At 43.6% G+C, this 19091-nt stretch overlaps 1 protein-coding gene across 1 annotated transcript in view; it reads left to right on the top strand.

Annotated features, from left to right (window-relative positions):
• Positions 1-19091, top strand: part of LOC135199290 (gastrula zinc finger protein XlCGF7.1-like) — a 170237-nt gene that overhangs the window by 18331 nt on the left and 132815 nt on the right. The gene's annotated exons all lie outside the window — the stretch shown is intronic.

The raw sequence follows: 19091 nt of genomic DNA, 5'->3' as shown, positions 1-19091 counted from the left end.
TTCATTTAAGGCGAGTTCGTCAGTGGGACGACCAACTTTGTTACTTGAGCTGACTATCTATTATTTATTAGCAAATATTCACTTCTCAAGCGTTGAAATTTCTTGGTTTGTTACCCAAAGTTGTTTGAATTTGGCCGGTTGGTCCTCCAGGGTTGAATTTGCACTGGCAGACCGCTTGCTCTATCATTCCATTGTTTTTATCTGGGAAAGAGTTACAAGGAGTTACGTGGATTAGGATGTCTCAAAGACTTGTTAGTCCATCCGAGGAGACATCGTGTGCTCACTTATCTGTAGGAGCAGGTTTTACTATGCATTCACAGTGTCCTCCTAATGATTTTGTCTAGCTTTCTTTTAAACTATTCTAACTTGCTGTTTACAACTTCTGGTGGCAGTTTATTCCACGTGTCATATATCTTGTATATAAAGAAGTTCCCACAATGAGGGCCCTTTCACACTGTGAGGGACGTAAATGCGACACGATGTCGCACCTACATGCGACTAGCAGTCGACTATTATTTCTAATGTACCTTTTCACACTGTCGGTCCGGCATCGCATTACAGCCGACAGACCCCACTGGACATGTCCGGTGCTGCACCCAGACGCGAATGCAGTTGGCGATTTGGTTCAGTACGTGTCTTCACACTATGCGATTGTTTCCTGCATGTACGTGCGGTAGCAGTAGACTTCCACTGCTTCTGGTGATAGGGTGCATTGGGTATTGAAATCATTTGAGGGATATAAATAGTGTTATTCCCATTGCTGAAAAACCACTGGTTCCATGCAACGAAAAAACACCATATCGTAATAATAATAATAATAATAATAATAATAATAATAATAATAATAATAATAATAATAATAATAATAATAATAATGAATAGTGTTATTGGTAAATAATAAAGAACTAGAGGTATGGATAGCTCAAGTATAAACTACTGAGAAATGATTTACTAAATGATTTTTGTTTTGTTTCATTTAGGTTACATATACGTTTTGATACTGAAATTATTAGAAGGTTAACGGCAAATTATTTATATAAAAGAGGGCTAAAGCTTTTGATTTCGATAAATATGATTTTTTCTAGAAGTTTTTATAGTTAACACTTACGTTTTATTTACATTTATTAATGGAACAGAGAGAGATATGCATTTTTGATATCAAAGTAAAAGACCCTTTTTTTGACATAGATATATCAGTTTATACTTTTGATAAATGGAGATTTGTTCATATACGGAACAAACCTTCGGTCTTAACATTAGGATTTACTAGCGCCAGCTGGAAACCGGTAGAATTAAAATTACACTTGTGAGATCCAGGGACTATTGGCATCTATACCAGGTCACGGGGCATGTATACCCAGAATGCCCACGGCTACCTGTGACCCACCAGTTATTTTCCTACCGCCTTCAAGATAAGACGTGTTTACTGTCTATCTGATTTAAAGCTGGTTTTTCAGTTTGCCCGTTTTTATCCATTTCATTTTTCATTTCTTATTACTTTTTCCTTCTCCGAGTGTGCTCAGTGTGAGTGAAGTGTGTATAAGTGGTATGATGGAGATTTTTGCCTCAACATCGGGATCGTCTGCCGTTTCGAAGAGGAGACAAAGGAAATGCCCAAAGTCGGTGGCTTTCCATGTCCTAGGTTTCTAACTTCGGTGTCGAGGGATCCTCATCCTACGTGTAGTAGGTGCAGGGAAAATGTATGTACGGTTACTAATCCATGTTCTGTTTGTCGCGGTTGGTCGGTGGAACAGTGGAAAAAGTTCTATGAGAAAGGCCAATACAAAAGGAAGGTGGTGACGCAATCTTTGGATGACCAAACCTTACCGGCTTCTTTTGTATCGGCAATAAACCAGGCTGCTCCATATGTTTCTCCACCTGCTTTTGATTTGCCCCATACCTCTTTGGTTTCTCCTAGCGATTCAGTATCGGAAACGTCAGGAGGGGCCTTGGGTAATTTTATGAATAATATGCACACTCCTTTGTTCCCAGCAGATAGAGGGGGAGCACCGCCATCTTTGTTCCAGGCTCCAGCTCCCGAAACGCATAGGTTGGACGGTACGTGGTCAGCGCTAGGCCTACCAGGCGTACCAACCTTGGATGGTTTGCTTGCACATTATATGGCGTCACGGTTCCAGCAGGGTCCGGCAGCGCTGAATGTTCCTCATCCCCCTGGCTTGCAATTTTTGGGAATTAATGCCGCGGCTACGCCATCAAATTCGATGTTTACAGCGATGCAGAACGTGGGAGGTAGTTTGGCAGCAAACGTGCGGTTGCCAGCAGAAACCTCACAGTCTCTCCCTACGAGAGGGGTGATGTCACAACATACGTCACACACCTATATGGCAGGCGTGATGACATCACAGACTGCTTCTCGGCCTATTTCGCTGCACCCAGACTCTAATACGCCTTCTGACTCGGCAATGCAAACTGTAATGCAGAAATTACAGGATATAGAGAAGAGAGAGAAAAAGAAAAGGTGTGATTCGCCTTCTTCGTCTTCTTTCTCTAATTCGGCGTCATCGCTAAGTCTGATAACGTCACGGCGAGCGCCAGTCAAGCGTTGGAGGAGGATTCGGGAGTTCGCGACTGATCCTCGGGCTAAGAGGAGAAGAATCAATTCTTCTTCATCTTCAGACCAAGACTTTCGTATCCAAGTCAGCAGGAAGGTCAGGAAGTCAGTGGCTAGTAAGCACAAGGTTAGCAGACGAAGCCGTTCACAAGAATCCGAATAAGCGAGAGAGGCGACGGCTGACGGACTAGCGGCTGGTGCGGAGTTGCCAGTTCGGATTACAAAGACTATGATACCGCTGGTAAAATCGACGTTGGCGGCGAAAGGTGCAGCAGAGGATAGATTGCAGATCCCAGTTTCGCCCGTAATGCCATTCAAAATACGTACGAAGGATGATAAGGCTCCTATTAAAAGTATGAAGAATAGGGAGTTGGCAACCTTGTCGGATACGTTCGTGGAAGGCAATGGCCTTCTGGATGAACGGTCGAGGCCGAGTTCTCTGACGCTCGTAAACGATACCAATACTAATAGAGACGAAGTTATATCTGTTTCAAGGGAGCCTTCATCTTGGAGATCTAGACGAGATTCTCGCTCTAGATCCGTGAGCAGAGAAAGAGTGAGGCGTTCTCGTTCCCCTGCTGACTATTCGGGATCGAGCCAACGGCGGCCAGCAAAGATCAAAGAGACCGCGGCCATAGGGTCAGGCGGCCGTGGAATTCCGGGCCGTTTGTCAGAAGATAGGGGCAAGACAACATCCTTTGTGACGGAGAACAGTACATTAGAGCCAGAGGAAGGAGAAAACCAAGAGTTTCTGGCCTCGTATGCAGAGGTGATTGATTTGATTCGTCAATTCAATAACCTTTCGGAGAAGACAGAAACACCGGCCAGTATGCTTCCTCCTGGAATTGACATGGCATTTGGATTAAAAAGGGATACCAAGGTGTCGTATGAATTTCCTTGTTCGAGTCATGCGGATTCTGTCTTGCAACACGTAAACGCAAAGATTGCAGGAAGGGATAATTCCTTAAGATCTAATAGATCATTTAAATTTATCCCCCCTCCAATGATGAAGCAAAGGAAATATTATACGACACTGAAGGTCCCGTTGCTGGCTAGACAAGTGAACCCTAATGTTGTAAGATTAAGGCCTGGATTAACCTTGGACCAGGTTAAAATGGAGTGCCCTTCGATGACGTACCAAGAGGCTGCTACGTTAGAAGCAACAGCTTCTGTCTTTCAGGCTGCTTCTTGGTTAGATCTTTGGTCAACAGCAGTGGCGAAGATTGCATCCTCGGAAGTGACAAGAAAAGTAGTGGATGAATCATTGTTCATTAGATTACTACAGTCAGGTTCCAAGGCGATTGCGTACCTGACAAACGTAAGTGCCAATGTTTGGGCAAATATCCTGCTAATGAGGAGAGATGCAGCGTTGGCTAGACTAAGCCGCACTGTGGATTTGGATTCCCTGTTAGCGATGAGGAACGGGGATATCTTGGAGTCGCAACTGCTGTTGCCAGAGGTCATACTGGAAGAGGCGATGGATAGAAGAAGGATGGGCACTAACGATAGGTTGGTGCAGCAGGCAGTTAGGAAAACGTCTAACAGTCAAGCTACTCCTTCGGAGGGGAGACAGCAGCAAATCTCTCGGAAGAAGACAGTGAGACATAACATCCCTAATAGAGCCACAAGACCCTCTTCCCCAAAGAGGCTAACTCATCGGCCCTTTCACAATAGAAACAACAGAGGGAGGGGCAGTAGGGGAAGAGGGAGAGGCTCAAGAAGATAGGATGGGCGCCTCTCATCACTCGGCCACACCAGTGGGGGGTTGCCTGGCAAATCACTGGAAGGTGTGGCAGGAACTAGGGGCAGAGCAGTGGGTGGTGGATGTTCTCAGGATCGGGTATTTGATCCCGTTCGAGGTAACCCCTCCCCTGACAGACCAGCCATTACCCCACTTCGCCTATGCCCACGAATCTCAGAAGGCCATTATTCTGCAGGAGGAAGTGAAGAAGATGATGGAAAAAGGAGCTGTGGAACAAGTATGCAGTCCGTCGAAAGGCTTCTACAGCAGGATTTTCATGGTACCCAAAGCCAATGGGGAGTGGAGGACAGAAATAGACCTGTCAACTCTGAATCTGTTTATAAGGAAAACCAGTTTCAAAATGGAGACTCCAAAAACAGTTCTACAAGCAGTCAGGATCGGGGACTTTATGCTGACAGTCGATCTGAAGGACGCATACTTTCAGATACCAGTCCATCAGTCTTCAAGGGAATTTCTCCGCTTCAGTCTTGCAGGGAAAGTTTTCGAATTCAAGGTCCTGTGCTTTGGATTGACAACGTCTCCTCAAGTTTTTACAAGAGTGTTCACTCTCGTGTCGACGTGGGCGCATGCTCAGGGGATCAGGCTAATAAGATATCTGGACGATTGGCTGGTGATAGCAAAGTCCAGGGAGAAATTACTCAGGGACAGGGCGACCCTCCTGCAGCTTTGTCACAGCCTAGGTATTGTGATAAATCAGGAGAAGTCGCAGTTGGATCCAAGTCAACGTTTGGAGTATCTGGGAATGGTTATAGACACAACAGAAGCCAAAGTATTCCCGACAGACCAAAGAATAGAGAAATTCAAACAAGTGGTGAATGCCTTTTTGGGAAAACAAACACAGCCAGCAAGACAGTGGCAGGTGGTACTGGGAATCCTAACCTCCCTGGAGAAGCTAGTACCACAAGGAAGGCTACACCTTCGGTCCCTACAATGGAGGATGAAGGAGTTTTGGTCACCAATAGTAGATCACCCGTACAAGCAAATTCCCTTTTCGGCAGAAGTGAGGAAAGACTTGCTGTGGTGGGTGAACGACGACAATCTGACAGTGGGTGTCCCCCTTCAACAATCCTCTCCAGACCTCTTGCTGTTCTTGGATGTGTCACTAGAAGGCTGGGGAGCCCATATGGAGGAGTTGATGGTGTCAGCAAAATGGAGTTGCAAGGACAGAGAACTCCATATAAATGTGCTGGAGTTAAAAGCAGCGTTTCTAGCTCTACAGGAATTCGGGGAGAGAGTAAAGGGACACTCATTGGTATTGATGTCAGACAACACCACAGTAGTAGCTTATATAAACAATCAAGGAGGCCTAGTTTCTCGGCAGTTACATGTGATGACAGTTCAACTTCATCAGTGGGCTGTAGAGAACCTGGTAGGCATCAGGGCCAGGTATATTCAGGGAAAAAGAAACATAGTGGCCGACAAGTTGAGCCGCAGGGATCAGATTCTGGGAACGGAGTGGTCCTTGCACCAACAGGTAGTGGACAGGATGCTCAGGTTGTGGGAAGGACCGATCATAACCTATTTGCAACCAGGTACAACAAAAAGTTGGAAGTGTATTGTTCGGTAGTCCCAGACGCAGAGGCAGTAGCAGAAGATGCGCTACAACACCCTTGGGACAATCTGGACGTGTACGCATTTCCTCCATTTTGTCTAATCTGTCAGGTTCTGAACAGGGTAATGCGGTCTCAGAACCTCAAGATGACCCTGGTAGCTCCGTTATGGCCGAAGGCAAGAGTGGTTTCCAGACCTACTGGAACTCCTAATAGATATGCCGAGAGAGTTACCCCCATGGAGCAACCTACTGTGTCAGCCCCACATGGAGAGGTACCACCAGTCGGTGAAGTCCCTATCGCTTCACGGGTGGAGACTGTCAAGTATCTCTTCCGAGCAAGAGGGTTTTTGCAGAAAGCAGCAACTCAGATGGCAGGAAATATCAGGAAATCATCTGCGACAGTATACCAAGGAAAGTGGTCGGCATAATGTGATTGGTGTCGTAGAAGGAACTTGTCTCCACTCGGTACCACTATTCAGCAGTTAACAGACTTTCTGATATATCTCAGAACAGAAAAGCATATGTCTGTATCTGCAGTGAAGGGGTACAGGGCGACTCTAGCCTCAGTCCTACGAATGAAAGGAGTGGACTTATCGTCTTCATGGGAGTTGGCCATGCTGATGAGGAGCTTTGAACAGTCATGTCCACCAAAGGAACTAAAAGCCCCAGATTGGGATCTGACCATGGTACTGAGTAGTCTGACAAATCCCCCCTACGAACCACTAAGGCAGTCCACGGACAGGAGCCTGACCCTGAAGACAGTCTTCTTATTGGCCCTGGCTTCAACCAAAAGGGTGGGGGAGCTACATGGCCTGTCATATCTCATAAAGCACTCGAGAGGTTGGAGGTCAATGGTATGTGAGTTTGTTCCAGAATTCGTGGCCAAGAACCAAAACCCAACAATAGCAGACGGCAGATTCGACTCCTTTACCATACCTTCCCTGGCAGACTTTGTAGACAATGACAAAGATGAGATGCTTCTGTGCCCCATCAGGGCACTAAGGGAGTACTTAAGAAGAACAACGCACCTCAGGCCGGGGTGCCGGAGGTTGTTCGTAAGTACAGGACGGAATAAGAAGGAAGTGTCCAGGAATACAATATCGTTTTGGCTAAGGGAGACGATCAGAAATGCTTATATGACAGAAGACAGAGGGTCAGATAGCCAGGTGGGAGCTAGAGCTCATGACATCAGGGGCTTGAGTGCTTCTCTGGCATTTAAGAAGAACATGTCTGTGGATAGAATTCTGAAAGCTGGTGTGTGGAAACGCGAAACAACTTTCACCTCGTTTTATTTGAAAGACGTTGCCCATAGATCCTTGGACTCTTTTTCCTTGGGTCCAGTGGTGGCGGCCCAACAAGTGATATAGCTCATCCAGTACCCCTGGCGGGTCAGTTTGCGTCTAGTCTAAGATGAAGGTATGAAAGTAGAATGAATGGGATGACTGGTCTTTTTTCTTTACTACTTTCTTCCTACTCCTTTAACTACGGGCAATATGAAGGAGAGTACCGTCATATGCTGGAACGGACTAGATGCAGGTGATATACTTTTCAGTAGCAACACACCCCTCTATATAATAGGGAAGAGAGGGGTGAGGGTGGATCCAGTTTTAAGGGACAAGAGTAAACAATAGAATGGTATCAACACCCAGTGAGGGAAACCAATAGATTCGCTTATATCTTTGGTTTTAGGTTCATTGTCCATTTCCTTAGAATTTCCCTGTATATTCGGAAATGGATAAGGTGGCAAACTCCCAGTCAGTTGTAGAGACTTACCTCCCTCCAATAGTAAGTCTATCCTAATGTTAAGACCGAAGGTTTGTTCCGTATATGAACAAATACCAAATTTGTAACTTAATTTGTATTTTTCATGACTAACAAACCTGAGGTCTTAACAGGTAAAGGCCCACCTCGAACCACCCCTCTAGCAGTCTAAACTGGGTTAGAAATATAACTGATGGGTCACAGGTAGCCGTGGGCATTCTGGGTATACATGCCCCGTGACCTGGTATAGATGCCAATAGTCCCTGGATCTCACAAGTGTAATTTTAATTCTACCGGTTTCCAGCTGGCGCTAATAAATCCTAATGTTAAGACCTGAGGTTTGTTAGTTATGAAAAATGATATTGATATTGTACAATAAAGTTTAATACATACTTACCTGGCAGATATATACTTAGCTATAGACTCCGTCGTCCCCGACAGAAATTCAAATTTCGCGGCACACACTACAGGTAGGTCAGGTGATCCCGCCGCCTGCCGCTGGGTGGCAGGAATAGGAACTATTACCGTTTTAAGCCAGATTTTTCTCTTCCACCTGTCTCCTGAGGGGAGGTTGGGTGGGCCATACGATCGTATATATCTGCCAGGTGAGTATGTATGAAACTTTATTGTACAATAACAATATCATTTTCATACATTCAACTTCCCTGTCAGATATATACTTAGCTGATTGGCACCTTTGGCGGAGGGCAAGAGACAGCTAATTACTGACCTAATAGGTAAACAATATATGTTGTAGGTAATACAAGTTAATTAATAATACCCTAGTTCCTACCTGTTTAGGCGGAAGATTTCTTAGCTTGCGCTGAGAAGTCTGCTTCGCCTCAAAAGCTTCAGCGAGGGTGTGCCCTATGGCTGAGAACTCTTGAAAAGGACTGTCAATGGGGTCTTATCCACTTACTCAACAGAACCTAATGGCAATTGTCACTGGAGTCTTATTCACTTACATGACAATATACCTATATGTCACTTGGCATATAAAGGAGTAAAATACTGATCCCGATCACCCGATCCTAACCGTGGATTAGTAAGTATGATTGAAAGGCGTTATCCCCAAACACCTTTCAAACAACCTAAAAAAACTCAACACCAATAATTTTAAAATCACAATATAAAATATAAGGACAAAAATTAATATTAAGGATCAGTCTTCTCTCCTTTCCCCAGCACTGTATCCGCTGATACATAAGGCCCTAGAGAGAAGCATTTCTCATATGTCACTCTCACATCTTTCAAGTAATGTGAGGCGAACACTGAGTTACATTTCCAATACGTGGCCGCTAAGATGTTCTTCATTGACATGTTCTTGTTGAACGACAATGATGTAGCGACTGCACGTACTTCGTGTGCTTTTACCCTTAAGGTCTTATATGCCTCACTATCACAGCTCAATGTGGGCTTCAGTTATGATGTTCCTAACAACAAAAAATGCTAAGGCATTCTTTGACATAGCTCTTCTAGGGTCTTTAACTGCACACCATAAACTTTGATTGCAACCCTGCAACTGCTTCTTCTTCTGCAGGTAAAACTTCAAAGTTCTCACAGGACATAAAGTTCTTTCCATTTCATTCCCAACTAATTGAGAAAGGCCTTTTACTTCAAAAGTCCTAGGCCAAGGTCTCGAGGGGTTTTCATTTTTAGCTAGAAATAAAGGTTTAAAGGACAATACCGCCGAATCCTTCTTAAAACCCACTCTCGAGTCAAGCGCTTGCAGCTCACTCACTCTTTTCGCAGTGGCGAGAGCTATTAAGAAAATGCATTTTCTAGTCAAGTCCCGGAAAGTAGCTTTATCGGGAGGTTCAAATCTCTCTGACATAAGATATTTGAGAACCACATCCAGATTCCAACTAGGGGTGAGAGAAGTTCTTAATTTGTAGTTTCAAATGATCTAATTAAATCATGCAGATCTTTGTCATTCTCTATGTTCAGGCCCCTATTCCTGAACACAGCTGATAACATGCTCTTATAACCTTTAATGGTTGACACTGCCAGATGAGATTCTTCTCGTAAAAATAAAAGAAAATCAGCAATTTCGGTCACAGAGGTTTCGGAGGAGGACAGCTTCTTCGCCTTACACCAGCTACGGAAAACTTCCCACTTCGATTGGTATATCCGCATGGTTGAGGACCTTCTTGCTCCAGCAATTGTTTTTGCCGCTTTGCGAGAAAAGCCTCTCGCTCTGACCAATCTTTCGATAGTCGAAAGGCAGTCAGAGCGAGAGCGTGGATATTTTTGTGATACCTCTCGAAGTGGGGTTGTTTGAGCAGATCTGTCCTTTCGGGAAGAGATCTGGGGAAGTCCATTATCCATTCCTGTACCTCTGTGAACCATTCTCTTGCAGGCCAATAAGGAGCGATCAATGTCATCCTCATTCCCTCTGAGGACACGAACTTTCTCATTACTTCCCCCAGCATCTTGAATGGGGGAAACACATAAGCGTCTATGCCCTTCCAATCCATGAGCATGGCATCTATGGATAGGGCTCTGGGATCGTCCCCCAACGAGCAAAAGTTCTCCATCCTCCTGGATAGGAATGTTGCAAACAGGTCCACTTGAGGCTTCCCTCAAAGAGACCATAGTTGCTGGCAGACTTGTGAATGAAGGGTCCACTCTGTTGGAAGGACCTGGTTTTTCCTGCTCAATCTGTCTGCTTATATTCTTCCCTCCTTGAACGAACCTCGTCAGGAGTCGAATCCTCTTTTTTCTGTCCATATCAACAGATCCCTTGCTAGTTGGTAAAGGGAGAAAGAGTGTGTCCCCCTTGTTTTTCTTATATAAGCCAGCCGTGTGTGTCCGAGTTGACTTGGACCACCACGCCTCTGACTTCGTTCTCGAAAAACTGCAGTGCCAAGTGCACTGCTAAGAGTTCCTTTGCATTTATGTGCCAGGCCTTCTGTTCTTCTGTCCAACTGCCTGACACTTCCTTCGTCCCTAGTGTTGCTCCCCACCCCGTGTCCGAAGCGTCTGAGAACAACACTAGGTGAGGGTTCTGAAGGGCCAAGGACACTCCTTCATTTCTTCTCAGTGGTTCTAACCACCATCGTAAGTGGTTTTTGATACTCTCTCCTATAGGAAAGGTATCCAAAAGATCTCCTTTTCTTCTGTTCCAACTCCTTCTGAGATGGAACTGCAAGGGTCTCAGATTCAGTCTCCCTAGAGAGATGAACTGCTCCAGCGAGGAAAGAGTGCCCAGAAGACAGCCATTCCCTCGCTGAGCTTCGTTCTTTCTCTAGGAAGACCGAGATTTTTTCCAACCCTTTCGAGATTCTTTCCTGGGATGGATACGCTCGAAAACCCCGAGAATCCATCCGAATCCCCAGATAGACGATAGTCTGACTGGGGATTGTGTGAGACTTCTCGAGGTTTACGAGCAATCCGAGAGATCTGGTCAATTGAAGAGCTATCTCCAAGTCCTCCAAGCACTTTTGTCTTGTCTGCTCTCTTATAAGCCAATCGTCTGGGTAAAGAGATATCCTCACCCCCTTCAGATGTAGCCATCTTGCTACGTTTCTCATCAACGCTGTAAACACCTGAGGAGCCGTCGAGAGGCCGAAACACAAAGCCCTGAACTGATAAATCCTACCCTGCACCATGAATCGAAGATATTTCTTCGACGAATGATGCAGGGGGACGTGAAAGTATGCATCTTGCAGGTCGAGGGAGACCATCCAATCTCCTGGACGGAGAGCAGAGAGAACCGAGTTGGATGTCTCCATGGAGAACTTTGTCTTCTCCACGAAGCGATTCAATGCACTCACGTCCAGGACCGGCCTCCACCCCCCCCGAGGCTTTCGGCACCAAAAATAGGCGATTGTAAAAACCTCGGGAGTGCGGATCCTGTACTACCTCGATGGCCTCCTTCTCCAACATTTGCTGCACCAACCCAAGAAGGATCTCTCTCTTTACGGGTCTTTGTATCTCGCTGACAGCTCCCCTCGGAGTCGTCGTCAATGGAGGTCTGTTCTTGAAGGGGATGAGGTATCCTTTCCTCAGCACTTGCAGGGACCAAGAATCTGCTTTCATTGAAGCCCATGCTTCCGAGAATCCCAGAAGTCTGGCCCCTACTGGTGATTGGAGGACTGGAATCTCATTTTGTGTTCTTCTTTGGAACTCTAATGGAAGATCTTCCTCTTTTCTCTCCTCCTTTCTTCCTTGGGGCTCAGCTAAAAGCTCTACCTCGAAAGGGCTGTTGGGCAGGTCTTGGCTCCCTCTTCGAGACAGAAGCAGCTGGTCTAGGCTTCTTAGCAGAATGTACCAGCAAATCCTGTGTCGCCCTTCTCAGTAAGCGTATGGGAAATGTCCTTTACCAACTGAGAAGGAAACAGCTGTTTAGACAGAGGGGCATATAAAAAGAGAAGCCCTCTGTACTGGAGAGACTGCTTTGGTAAGAAATGAACCAAAGACAGCCCTCTCTTCTTTAATACTCCTGTCCCGAACAAGGATGCCACTTCAGCCGATCCGTCCTGCACTGCCTTGTCCATGCATGCCAAAACACTATGCAAGACTTCTGGTTCCAAAAACTGAGGGTCTTGCGTCTTGTTGGCCAAAGCCCCAAGGGACCAATCTAGGAAGTTAAAAACTTCCAAGACATGGAATATTCCCTTGAGGAGATGGTCCATTTCAGACATTGTCCAGCTTGTTTTGGCCGATGGAAGTGCATGCCTCCTTGCCGAATCCACCAAGGTCGAGAAGTCCGCTTCAGCAGATGAGGGAAGAGAAAGTCCCATAGATTCTCCTGTGCTATACCAAATCCCTCTCTTCCCTGATAGCCTGGAAGGGGGACAGGTAAACACAGTCTTCCCCGCCTCCTCCTTGGTTTTAAGCCAATTTCCGACCGACTGCAAAGCCCTCTTCATTGAAATGGTCGGTTGCATCTTCAAGAAAGAGGAAGACTTCGCAGCTTCGTACTCGAAAATAAAGACCGAGGAGAAGGAGGGGCAGCAGGAGTGACTCAGAGACTCTCCAAATTCTTTTAACAAAGAGGGCTGCTAATATCTTATAATCAGTAAGACCTGCCCCCTTTGTTTTCTTCAGAGTCCGAAACATCCTCCAATTCCGGTTGAGTTTTATTCGGAGAAGAGTGTGCGACCGGAGGACTCCTCTCTCGGGAATGTAAAGGGCTTGTAGCAACACCGGCTGCAACCTGACAAGGGCTACGGTCGCCTGTGCGACATCTTGAGTCCCTGCCAGGAGAAGGCCGATGTTGTTCTTTTACACTAAGACCCTCCTGACAAGGACGACGGTCGCCTGTGCGACCACTTTCGTCCCTACCAGGAGAAGTCCTTAAATGTTGTTCCCTTTTTTCATGATCAATTCCTTCCCGACAGGGGCTACGATCGCCTGTGCGACACCTAGAGACCCTGTCAGGGGAAAATTGATCTTGAGAAAAATCCCTAAGAGGAGCCTCCAAGTCCGCTTCAAACTCCGATAACTCATCCAAATTGTATTCTGGATTGTACAAATCCTTGCGCCTGCTTTCAGACGCTCTAGACGCTTTACGTCTTGTTTCAGCAGCTTCAGGCTTTCCAGGCGCCTTGCGCCTCCATTGGGACGCTTCAGGCTCTTCAGGCGCTTTGTGCCTCGTTTCAGGCGCCTCAGGCTCTTTAGGCGCTTTGCTTCTTCTTTAAGGCGCCTCAGGCTCTCTAGGCGCTTTGCTTTTCCTTTGAGGCGCTCCAGGCTCTCCAGGCGCTCTACGTTTCATTTCAGGCGCTCTAGGCTCTCCAGGAGTTAAATATTTCCTTTCAGCCACTTCAGGCTTTTCAGGCGCCTTGCGCCTCATTTCTATTACTTGAGGAGCATTACGCTTCATTTCAGGCGCTCCGGGCGCTTTTCGCCTCGCCAAAAGAGTTCCAGGATCTTCAGTTACTTTGCGCCTCACTTCAGGCGCTTCAGGCTCTTTGCGCCTCATTTCAGGAGTTCGTCCGATTTTGGGAGTTCCAAATTTACTCCTCGATTCGGACATCTCATGTGCTTTCTTTCTAGTAGGAAGTTCCCTATATATATCAGGCTTCTGGCAGGCGCCTCGTCCGAGCTCTCAGATAGTTCTAAAGGACGGGATCTTTTGATCAGGAGAAATCTATCCTTCCTTCTAGGAGGATCAGATTTAAGAACTCCTACTAGCGAAGATATCTGTTTCCAACGACTATCCTTGGCAGCCCGGGACATAACTACAGGATCTGCCGAGGGGACGCCTGACCGGTGGGGATTCTCTGAAACCTCCCTGCGGCTTTCGACATTTCTTCTCCACTGGTCTTGGGAGCTTGAAAGAGGTCTAGGCCTGGGAGCGAGACAGAGCCAATCAGACGCACCCTCCACTTCACTGGGAACACTTTCACTGCACTTACCTTCCAGTTCTTTAATTTTTTGTTCCATATGCTTAAGCGAAGCTTTCAGACTCGCAATTTCAGATGTTGAGCTTGCCGAGTCCGATAATCGGGAAGGTAAAGCTGTATGGGAGGAAACAATAGGGTTAGCAATAGGCAATAGTCCGCTAACTGGCTCGTTAAAAACCGACCTACTTACACTCTTGGAAGAGGCTTTTCTAGCCCTATCTCTCTCCAACTTTCTTAGGTAGGAATTAAGCAACTTCCATTCCTCCTCATTCAAATCCTTGCACTCATCACATGTATTCAGTTGAGAGCATACATTCCCTCTAATACTTTTACAAGTGGTGTGAGGATCCACCGAAGCTTTCGGCAGTCTCACAAAACAATTGTCATTCACACACACTCTGAACGAAATCGACACGTCAGACATTATGAGAAATTCCAAAGCCAAATTCAAAAAACAGTCCACAATAGCGTATGCCAAACCAAAGATCCAATACGTCACCAAATAGCAGTCCAAAAGATCAACGGCGTAATGAAAATCGAAATTCAAGTCAGGAGGAACTAGCAACGATGTTACTAGTACCGCGACAGAGAAAAATCTGGCTTAAAACGGTAATAGTTCCTATTCCTGCCACCCAGCGGCAGGCGGCGGGATCACCTGACCTACCTGTAGTGTGTGCCGCGAAATTTGAATTTCTGTCGGGGACGACGGAGTCTATAGCTAAGTATATATCTGACAGGGAAGTTGAATGTATGAAAATACAAATTAGTTACAAATTTGGTATGTTTCAGCTAACACTTTTTGCTTTCATTTATCCTTTTTTATTTCTATATGTAAAAACAAATTTACAAGGAAAGGTGCATATTATTTCCTCTTACCTCATGGTAACTGCTAGTTATTGAGCTGGCGAAGTAGCATCTCTGAATGTCGTATTTTCTTTAAGCAACTGGTCGTGTAGACGTGACAAAAGTTCGTCAAAGGTTATTTTAGACAGTCTGAAGTAACTGAAAAATTTATCATCATCTCTCTTCAGCTCCTCGAAAAGTGTGGCAAATGCACCATACAAATGCCTTTGTGTATTCAAAGGGTGTACCCAGTGAATTCTAGATTTTCTCTTCTTTTTTCTCAAATGAAATAAATGAAGACAATAATTTTCTCTTCCTGTCCATCTAGTTACCACTACAGGCTGAAGAGAGCAGACTGCAAGCACTTGTCAAAAATTGGGTCTCTTTGTGCGGCAGTCGGACAAATGTACGATTTGCGCAATTTTGTGTCGCATTTAGATCCGGCACTGCAATCACATCTTGGTCCGACAAGAATCGCATAGTGTGGAAAGGGCGGTAAAGCCTGATGTGTTGTGTCTTTAGTTCTAAGAGAGAGAGAGAGAGAGAGAGAGAGAGAGATTTACCTCTTTTTAAACCAAAATTCAAACTACTTGGAAAAACTGAATTACAATCAGTTATATATTTATAAGCATGTAAGCTTTTTTCAAGGAACGAAGTTAATAAAAAAAAAAAAAAAAAAAAACTGCATTAGCCACGTTCAGTATACCAATATTTAAAGTGTCAAGTTGAAACTTCTGTTCGTTTTTGCATATTGCAAAGTCTGGTGGATGTCATATTGCAGCCCTTGAACACTTCTAGCGACCAGACAAGTCGCCAGTAATGGGTTCAGTTGGCGCCGTCTTTGCTAGGTTACGGCAGGAATATGATTTATTTTTTATCGTATTCCTCAGGAGTGTTTATTAGCAGCTAGGAATGAATGCCTTCACGGGTGCTGGTTGATAATAGAAGTCTTCTTCAATTCTCTGGAAAGCTTTTGAGCTTCGAATGATTCTCAGTCCGCTAATACTTAGGACGTTCCTTATTCCTGGTTCCATTAATGTCCTCAGGAGTGATGTTCCGAAGGGAATGTGGTTTCATTGTGCATCCATGAGCTAGGCCAAGAATTATTCCTGTCAGTCTTCCTCGTTATTATTAAAAAAATGGTTTTGTCGAGCTGGGGAACTGACTGGGTTATGTTCTGACTAATTTTAGGCCTAGCATCGTTCTGGGTCGTCATTTCGTTCTGTCTGGAGTTAGTCTTGTATATTTTGGCCTGGTGTTCAAATTTTAGTGTGACGATGCCTTCCACTCGACTGTATCATATCTTACTGTATTTCATTGTGAATGTGTATACAGACACACACACACACACACACACACACATATATATTATATATATATATATATATATATATATATATATATATATATATATATATATATATATGTATGTATGTATGTAACATACATACATACATACATATAGCTGTTGGCTGCTACCTCTCCATACCTTTAGAAAAAAGTTCAGGGGATGTTCCCGCTGGATATTCGAGAAGTTTATATATATGTATATACACATACACATAAAATTGTATCCATCTTATGTAAACCATAGGCGTAGGTTCGAATTCTTGTGAGACTAAACGCCATAATTCCCCCTGGGAATGGATTATTCCCGAGGTTGAGCCAGTACGATATTAAATGCTATCTGTGCTTTAGTAGATGTGAGTATAAAACTGTCACAAGTGAAGAAATGATAATGATTCATTCTTTCCGTTTCCCTTTACGTAGATAGTTATGTGAGTTTTGGGAGGAGGCTAATGGATGCTGTAGGTACTTTAGGTATATATATATATATATATTTTTTAAGTAACCAGGCGTTGCTAAGCTGTAGTGTTTCATCGTCGTCATGAGTTTTATTGTGGTCGAGTTCAGTCGAAATAAGAAACCTAGGTATGAATGCGTAAGTGATTTGGTGAATGGAAACATCATAGATATATAACATATATGAGTTTTCCCGCTTCCCTCACTAGCGTGTTCTCCTATGGTCTGCATATATATTATATATATATATAAGTATATTATATATAAATATATCTATATAATATAATTATTATATATATATGATATTATATATAATATATAATATATATATATATATAAATATATATATATATATTAATATAAAATATATATTATATATAATAAATAAATATATTATTATTATATAATATTCTAGATATATATATATAATATATATATATATAATTATATATATAGGTATATTGGAAGTAAGGTAAAAATGTGTTTTATTAACAATACCGATGATGATTAGCCTCATTTATGGTAGAGTTGTTTTGATTAATGATGCATAGTGCCAAGACGAACGGTAATATTTACTTGATCAACATCAAGGAAGGACTCAACGTGAACAAAATAATTCTGTCGTAATTTTTTTTAACATCACCGATAGAAAATTTATGTTAATCATCTAGATATTTCAAAATACAACTCGTAATTACAAGAATTCAAAAGCCATGCGGTTCATTATAATGCTTTTATGTCTCCCACTCTCTCATAATAGCGACTTTGAAGCTGGAAGGTGCCCAAAGAGGTACCTCCTCTTCCCCACTTTTGTAAGGTTGCCGGGGTCTGTGGTGGAGATGATAGTTGGCGTTTTGCGTGATATGAATCGGTAGAGGTGTAGTGTCCATAAATCGTATCCTGTTTCGTTTCTGTTTTCAATTTTAATTTGACTCTCGGTGGCAGAACAACTGAATTTCTCGTTTGCTATAGTTTCCAATCACTGAGTCCAAAATCATCGGTTATAGTATTTGTGATTTTTACACATGTATTACTTTCCATTCTATCATTTTATCGTTAATATTATCATCAACATCAGTTTCAATATTATATATATATATATATATATATATATATATATATATATATATATATATCTTTATTGTTGCTCATTATGAGTTTCTTGTTAATAATTGCTCATTTAGGATGCTTCTTAATACATCTAAATCAGATTTTTATTGCCACCGCTCGGCGGTTATCATGTCAGCTCTCTCTCTCTCTCTCTTCTCTCTCTCTCTCTCTCTCTCGCTCTCTCTCTCTCGTCTCTCCCCGATCCTCTTCTCATCTCTCCCTCTCTCTCTCTCTCTCTCTCTCTCTCTCTCTGCCATGAGAACCACCCAGACATTTGGTACAGTTATGGAAACTGCCATTCGTACGCAACTACATATATCTGCTCACTGGGAGTTCATTGCAAGACGTAACCTTGCTTGCATTGCTAATCAATCAATGGGGTATAATTTTTTAGAGTTATCAAAGAGTTGGTAGGAAATTAATGTTGGTTTATTTGGGAGTTCTCTGTGATACCACTGGAAGTTGTGTTGACACCGGTGAAGGTATATACCTAGTTTAGAATCTGGGAATATCTAAAAAAATAATATGGACTTTGGTTATAAGTTTCCATTTGTCTGAACGATTTCTCAAAAGTTCATAAAACTCACTGAAATTTCGTTCAATACGAAAATTTCGTTCAATACGAAAAGTTTGCAGCATGAAAGGAATACTCTCGAAAACTCTTCAGAAGTTTCAAGAATCTTGGAATTTCTGCATTAACGAGATATTCAAGCTTATCTCTTCACTCTTACATTGAATCGTCATTAATAATCTTCGGGGAAAAAAAAGTTTTAGTGAAATTGTTGGAAATTTTAACTTGTATGAGAACCTTTTCAAAATGTCGTATAGTCATGTAAACCACACACACACACACACACACACACACACACACACACACACACACATTCCAGCTAAGAGAGAGAGATAATCCAATAGAACTTGGCAACAATTATTTAGCTGGTTTTTTACGAGCTTTGTGCGGCCAAAATTGGTATGATGAAATCTTGTATTTGAGGAGAGAGAGAGAGATAGAGAGAGCGAGAGAGAGAGAGAGAGAGCTTGCTTGCACGTGTCTCAACTCCCCGTGTCGTCGATCTGGGCGTTATTCCGCGTCAGTGTATCGCCTCATTCCTGTGTTGTTCACTTTTATAATTAAATTTCGAAGATGGAAAACTGGTTGAAATGCCACACCTTAGGGCCGGATGTGCAAGGGTGATACACTCAATACAGAGGCAGTCAATTTCAAGGTAGTCAATTTCTTCAATTTTAGGCCACTTTATTCTCGAGTGTTCGACATGGGGTCCATTATCAGAACTCTGCTGCAACACTTTAGAGTTATTTTAGCTGCTAGTAAAACTC

This window comes from Macrobrachium nipponense, chromosome 25 (genome assembly GCF_015104395.2).
Source record: "Macrobrachium nipponense isolate FS-2020 chromosome 25, ASM1510439v2, whole genome shotgun sequence".
Lineage (NCBI taxonomy): Eukaryota > Metazoa > Arthropoda > Malacostraca > Decapoda > Palaemonidae > Macrobrachium > Macrobrachium nipponense.
This window is presented reverse-complemented; position numbering and strand designations above follow the sequence as displayed.